The sequence below is a fragment of the Emydura macquarii genome, unplaced genomic scaffold (assembly GCF_026122565.2).
Source record: "Emydura macquarii macquarii isolate MOO-44397 ecotype Brisbane River unplaced genomic scaffold, CSIRO-AGI_Emac_v2 contig_1253, whole genome shotgun sequence".
NCBI classification, from domain to species: Eukaryota; Metazoa; Chordata; order Testudines; family Chelidae; genus Emydura; species Emydura macquarii.
This window is the reverse complement of record NW_027131390.1, coordinates 38,981,131-38,988,532: the sequence shown is the minus strand read 5'-3', so window position 1 is coordinate 38,988,532 and position 7,402 is coordinate 38,981,131.

Here is a 7,402-nt window from a genome sequence, read left to right as displayed (position 1 = left end):
CCAGCTGTGTCCAGCCCTCTCTTTAAGTGCCTGCTGCCTAGCTCCATGGATGGCTCCTGAGTGAGAAGGCACAGCTCTGTCCCCTTGGAAGGATCCCTCAGTGCTTCCCTGCTGCAGACTTGGGTTGGGGTGGGGGGGGGGGGGGGATACAGCCTGGAGTGCAAAGTCTCCACTGCCAATGCTCTAGATTTCTAGGTTCCCAGGCACACCAGGGCAGGGCAGGCCCACCTCTCCAACAGCAATTTCAGGCCCTGGGGCAGAATAGTCCCGTCCTGCCTCTTCTGCCCACGGCCCCACACAAGCCCCACCCCTGCTCCACCCCAGGCCCTGCCCCCTCCCTTGCTCCCCGCTGCATCCCTGTCCCCCGCTCAATCCCCCTCCTCTCTTCCACATGCTCCCTTCCCACAGGCAGCGAGTGACAGCGGGGGGTGGAGGGGGACTGAGTGTGGGGGAATGTGATGAGCACAGGCAGGAAAGTGAGCGGGGGGGGGGGAGGGAGGGAGAAATGCTGCAGCGAGTGGTGTGACTGGGCAGGGCTGGTGTGTGGGCGGGGCTCGGAGTGTGGGCGGGTCCGCAGGCGGGAGAGGCCTGGGCCCTTTAAAATTGCTGGGCCTCTGGGCAATTGGCCCCTTTGCCCCCTGTCAGCAGGCCTGTGCTGGGGAAAGCCATAGGGCAGTTGTGTAGGATGCCTTCCAGGGCAATAACCAACGCCCTTTGGAACATCCCTTTTACTTAAACTGGCCCACTGTGGTCCCGACAGAGGTGGCCAAAGTACTTCATCCACCCCAGAGGCCAGAGTGCATTTCCTTCTGCCCTCCTGTGGGGCATGGGACAGGGACCAGGACGTGTCCTCGGATCTCCTTCCTGACTACGTAATGCAGGACAAAGGGCTCCAACGCCCCTGTGCAACCTCAAATCCTTCACATATATACCCGATTTATCTGCCTGGCTGTCTGTGTGCCTGTCTGTCTGGGGAGCAGGACTGTCCTAAACATACCAGGAACCTTGTCACGGTTTCTTTGTTTAACCCAGATTTTGTTCCTACGGATTTTAACTTGGCAGACAACACAGTGGGGTTCATACCTGATAACACCCCTTCCACCGGGCTCGGGCAGTCCAGGAGTCTGAACTCAGCTTTCTCTGCACTGGAAGAAGGAATGAACCAGATTCAGAAATCTGGCCGTTGGAAGGGTGAGTACCCAGCACCTGCCTGCCACTCTCCTGTCCAGGTATCTTAGGTCCATTCCCCTGTAAGGGGATCAGTTACAGCAGTTTGTCACTTTAAATGGAGCTACCCATGCAATTCACAACTCTGGATTAGTTTTGATTAAAGAGTAAAACAAGTTGATTTGACTACTAGGAGACAGGTTTTAAGCAAACCCTCAGCAAGTTTGCAGATGACACTAAGCTGGGGGAGTGGTAGATACCCTGGAAGGTAGGGATAGATACAGAGTGACCTAGACAAATTGGAGGATTGGGCCAAAAGAAATCTGATGAGGTTCAACAAGGACAAGTGCAGAGTCCTCCACTTAGCATGGAAGAATCCCATGCACAGCTACAGACTGGGGACCGACAGACTAGGCAGCAGTTCTGCAGAAAAGGACCTGGGGGTTACAGTGGATAAGAAGCTGGATATGAGTCAACAGTGTGCCCTGGTTGCCAAGAAGGCTAACAGCATATTGGGCTGCATTAGTAGGAGCATTGCCAGCAGATCGAGGGAAGAGATTATTCCCCTCTGTTCGGCACTGGTGAGGCCGCATTTGGAGTATTGTGTCCAGTTTTGGGCCCCCCACTACAAAAAGAATGTGGACAAGTTGGAGAGAGTCCAGCAGAGGGCAACAAAAATGATTGGGGGGCTGGAGCACAAGACTTATGAGGAGAGGCTGAGGGAACTAGGCTTGTTTAGTCTGCAGAAGAGAAGAGTGAGGTGGGATTTGATAGCAGCCTTTAACTACCTGAAAGGAGGTTCTAGGGAGGATGGAGCTAGGCTGTCTCAGTGGTGGCAGATGACAGAACAAGGAGCAATGGTCTCAAGTTACAGTGGGGGAGATCTAGGTTGGATATTAGGAAAATCTTTTTCCCTAGGAGGGTGGTGAAGCACTGGAATGGGTTACCTAGGGAGATGGGGGAATCTCCATCCTTAGAGGTTTTTAAGCTGTGGCTTGACAAAGTCCTGGCTGGGATGATATAGCTGAGGTTAGTCCTGCTTTGAGCAGGGGGTTGGACTAGGTACCTCCTGAGGTCCCTTCCAACCCTCATCTTCTATGATTCTATGATTCTAAGTGCATACAAGTATAAGGCATTAGAGGCAGAAATGGTTAAGAGAGAAACAAAGATAAAACACTTCCTAGTACTAATCTTCACTAAGTAGACTGGGTTCAGGGTGACGTCCCCAGTCACATTGCTGACCCAGCTCAGGCCAGATCTGCTCCCAAAGTCCAACAGCTGTTTCTTTTGTCTTCTGACTGAAAAAAGAGAGAGATGGATAGGGAGAGATGAACTGGGGTGGTTTTGCCCCTCACTTTTATAGTTCAGCCAGCCTTTGAAAGGCATTTTCCTGGGGTCACCCCTAGATAAAATTCCTTCCAGCTGTGAGGATGGAGACATGGGGTCTTGTAATGCAAGAGGCTTCAAGCTGTTGCTAAAATGCCAGTTTGCTTTGTCTCCCTCTTTCTGTTTCAAGGACCTTGTTTACTGCTTATATAAATTAAGGGAACCACACACGCCTTTGTTTAGGACCTGCTCGACCGGTCCCGCCTAACTGGAGCTCCGTGGGTTTGAATGTGTGCCACTGACATCATTCAGGGGGACTCAGAACTTTACAGATGATGTTGTTACACACATTTCACCATGATATCACTGACCAGTGAGGTATTAGTTTTCAAAGGATACCTTACAAGGCATATATTGCAAACACGTAGTCTGTGAATACAGGGGTGTATTCTGTCTTTCCCACTGGATTGTTACCAGTGCTCTGTGCTCTGTTGGCAACGGTGTTTCCATATATATTTTGTCATTTCAGGAGGCAAAGAAGCTCCCCTGCAGGACACCCCTGCTAACCTGGTGAGTGAGAGAGGCTGGCATCGTTGCCGGTTTTCACTATGGGGTAATCAGCCTTGTTTGAGATGCTGAGTCGCAAATGACAAGACACTGGGCCAGTCATCCTGAAGTAGGCATGGGGATGGAGAGGGAAAGGCTGAGGCCTAGGAGGCTGTGCCGGGGCACTGTCGTGGGGGAACGTGTGCACCGCTGGAGTTTCATCCATCATCGGCAGGACCTTGCTGTGCAGACGTGGGGTGCCGATGTGAGGGGCTCTTGCTGGCCCTGCTGCCAGGGGCTGGAATCCAAGCTGGTGCTGCAACACACTTGTAGTGCTGCTGGGGCAACCTCTTCCCTAGCCCTGGCACTGGGAGGGGAGGAGGGAAGGAAGGGTTCCCAGGAGGGCACTGCCTGCCCAATATGTTCAGATCATCTTCTGCACCTTGTGTTTTCTCCATGATGACTCTGAATGCACTGTAAAGCAATGCAAAGGATCCCAGCATGCTGGCCCGTAGAGCGCCTTGCCTTGTCACCAAGGGAGCTGTTGGGCCCTAGCGTGACCCTGTGTCTTTTCAGGTGGAAGATGCCAAGATGATCCTGTGGAAATTGGCTGCCGCAGAGCAGCTCCAGAGCCAGGGATTCACCCAGTCAGACCAGATCCCACAGAAACCCAGCAAGCGAGGTGAGCACTCGCCGGGCTGAGTCTGCAGAAGGGGAAGGGGCAGTTTGCTGAGTGCAGTTCCATGTTCTCAAGGGCCAGCCCGTCTGGTCCGTGGGGGTGGGACGCTTATCACCTGCTTACCCCAGCAGAGCCCTAGAGATCCCGGCTGACCCGGCAGGAATCGAGCAGAGCGTTAGCCTTGCCGACTCTGGGGGCGGGTTGAAAGGCCAGTGGTAGGGACTGAAGGTGCTTTCCCCATCAAGCCTTGAAAGATGTCGGGGGTAAGCGAAGGACTCGTACTGTGTATGGCTGGGATTGTCGGGGTGAGTGCAATTTGGGGAGAGGGGGGAACTCGAAACTTCAGAGCCCTAGGTACCACCAAACTGCCTTGAGGAGGCTAGAAATGCCAGATCCCCTTGCTCCAGCTGTGTGTGAAACCTGCCTGAAAGGCTGACAACAGTCAGTTACTCAATGGACAGCCCAATTCAGGTGTCAAGGAATTGGACGCAGCAGCAGTGACTTGGGATGTGGTAAAATTGCTCCCTCCTGTGCCAACAAAAGCCACTGCATCCCAGAGAGGATTCATCCCCAGAAGCTGGCAGGAGTTGATCCCAGGGCCTACTTGCCCACAGTGCAATTCCTCAACTCCCACCAGTTTCAGTAGAGAAGCCCAGCTGCATTCACTGGCTGCTCTAGTTAGCCCCACTCCATAGGTGTCACAGCCGGGACTTGGGGCTGCACAGCCTGGCTGCAGGCTCTGGGCGAAGGGAAGACCATAGTACCTTGCACTACCACCAACCTGACCAACTCCCTGCACCCAGTGCAGCTCCCGGCATGAAACTGGCCTGCTGTGTTCTGGGAATTTTTTAATTGGTGACTGAAGATGGAATATTGCCTGCGGTCACTTTCACTGTCAGCAGAACGTGCACTGCTGGCTGAGCACCAGCTCTGAGTCACCTCTCAAGATGGTCCTGATAAACTGGAGAATTGGTCTGAAATCCACAAGATGAAATTCAATAAAGACAAGTGCAAAGTGGTTTGCTTAGGAAGGAAAAACCAAATGCATGGCTACAAAATGGGGAACAACTGGCTAATAACTGGCAGAACTGCTGGAAAGGATCCGGGGGTTAGAGTGGATCACCAATTGAACATGAGTCAACCATGTGATACTGTTGCAAAATAAGACTAATATCATTCTGGGGTGTATTAACAGGTGTGTCATGTGTAAGACATGGGCGCTAATTGTCCTGCTCTCCTCAGCACTGGAGAGGCCTCAGCTGGGGTATTGTGTCCAGCTCTAGGCACCGCACTTTGAGAAAGAGGTGGACAAATTGGAGAGTCCAGAGAAGAGCAACGAAAACGATCAAAGGTTCAGAAAACCTGACCTGGGAGGAAAGGTTAGAAAAGTGGGCGTTTTTAGCCTTGAGAAAAGACAACCGAGGGGGGACCCAATAACAGTCTTCAAATACGTTAAGGGCTGTTCCCACGAGGCTGGTGGTCAGCTGTTCTCCATGTCCACTAAAGGTAGGACAAGAAATAATCAGCTTAGTTTGCATCCAGGGGTATTTAGGCTAGGTGTTAAGAAAGCCTTTCTAACTCTAAGGATAGTTAAGTAGTGGACCAAGTGACCCAGGGACGTTTCAGGATCCCATTCACTGGAGGTTTTTAAGAAGAAGTTGGACAAAGTCCTGTCAGGGATGTCTGGGTATTCTTGATCCTGCTTTAGCGCAGGAGGCCAGATTACACAACCTGTCAAGCTCCTTTCCAGCCTGACCTTTCTATGTCATGCGTGCTCTCATGTGTATTCATGCCATTGGACGCCCAGTGCAGTGAATGAAGTTGCGCAAGTATGAAGCCAATTTAACAGAGGGGAGAATCAGGAGCCGGGCGTCTTCAGAGATCTGTCTCCATCTCTGGGACAGCAAAGCGGTCTCTCCAATCTGAATCCTCAACTTGACAGCCTTGGATACAAAGAGAGAGATTCTCAGGACCCCTTCTCAAAAATGGAGACGTCTTAGCTGTTCCAGGGAAACCATTAATTTCCCACCTGCGTGGTGAATTAAAGGGTTAGGAAAGTCCAGTTGCTCCATCAATCAGCTCTGTTGAACATCCTCAGGTGCTTTATCTGACATTTCCTGATATACTCATAGGATGCTCCCCATCTGTTGTGGATGCAAAATGGTGGGTCCAAATGCTAACAGTGGGCATCCAATTACCTGGCTTTGCTACAAATTGTGTGTGGAACTGATTGCGAGGGCTACAATAGAAGCCTGGTTAAATACTCTGTGTCCACACAGCTCAGCCGTCCTGCTGTATCAGAACATCCCCTCCCACAGCCTGTCTCACTTCTCCTCCATTCTTCTTTTCCCAGCTTGCTTCTGGAAGTACTGCGTCACCAACTGAGCGCGCCCGGCTGGAAGCTGCCTGCCACACGGCTGTCTCTATGCAGACATGCACTTTGTGACTCCTCCGCCAAAAGAGCCTGCAAGCTCGTGCCCCTGCCTTCATGCCTCCCCTCCCCTCCCAGTCTCTCATCAGATGCCATGGACAAGCATGCATTGCTTTGTAAATAGCAGTATAAATAACGAGTGTGCATTGGTGAAAAGGGGACAGCATTATACAAGGGTAACTGGCTTAGTGTGTTGAGAGAGAGAACAGGGCTTGACTCTGTTCAGATGAAATAGTCCCTATTGAAATAGAGGCTACAGTCCAAGTCTGTATTCCCACTGGAGACAAGTGTGAAAATCAGGCTTTTGATCCCTTTAAAGGTCTCCCTTCTCCTGCAGGGTGAATTCCCTGAATGGTGCTGAGATCCTGGAAAGAGACACCCCTTGCTGCACTATAGGAGGAATCTCAAAGGGCTGGAACTGTTCCAGTCTTGTTTCAGCGTTGCGCATTTCAGACAAAACAGGAAGACAAACAAGCGTGACGCATGCTGGGCTTTAGTCGGTTTGTACTTACGCCCATCAGGCCCAGTGCACAGGTCACGAGGCGAGAGCGCTCCATGTCCCAGGACCCAGCGGACGATTAAGAAGAAAATTATTGAATGATCAAATCGTGTTCAAAACCACAAGGCAGCTGCGGTGGCTTCCTGCACATCACGTGAATGACTGGTAAAGCAGCGAAGCCATTTTTGTTGCAGTGTGGTTTACAGCGCTGGGATGGCGTAGTTGTGGAGAGGATAAAGGCCAGATTTGGTGTAGCACCAGATAGAGCTAAGTGGGGAAAAAAAGAAAAAGAAAATCCTCCCTGATCATTTTCCAGGCCTCCAGGACACGCGCTTAGCAATTGTCCATCTCACCAGCTGTGCTGCCTTTCATTCCCCCATGCTAGCACATGGTGTCTTAACCCCCCCTTGGAGCTATTTTATTTAATAAACCCCGATGTGTTTAATACAACATGTTCTTGATTTCTTGCGTGTTTGGCTCTTTCTCTTCCACTCTCTGAGTCCATCTTGTTTAGTGGCTTTGGCCCTCTAATTCCCTCCCTCACATTGCACGGAGGAAACAGGTGGGGGTAAATGAAGCGTGCAAGGGCACGCAGAAAGACAGGAAATGCTGCTGCATGGTGGCATCTGATGGCGCAGTTTAGAACGCATAGGCAGCCTAGAGGCCCTTGCACACCGAGGACTGAATTGGGGACCTCCGGACCTAAAAGCGCCAGTGGCTACAGGTTTCTGCTACCAGCTGCTGCTGTAATACA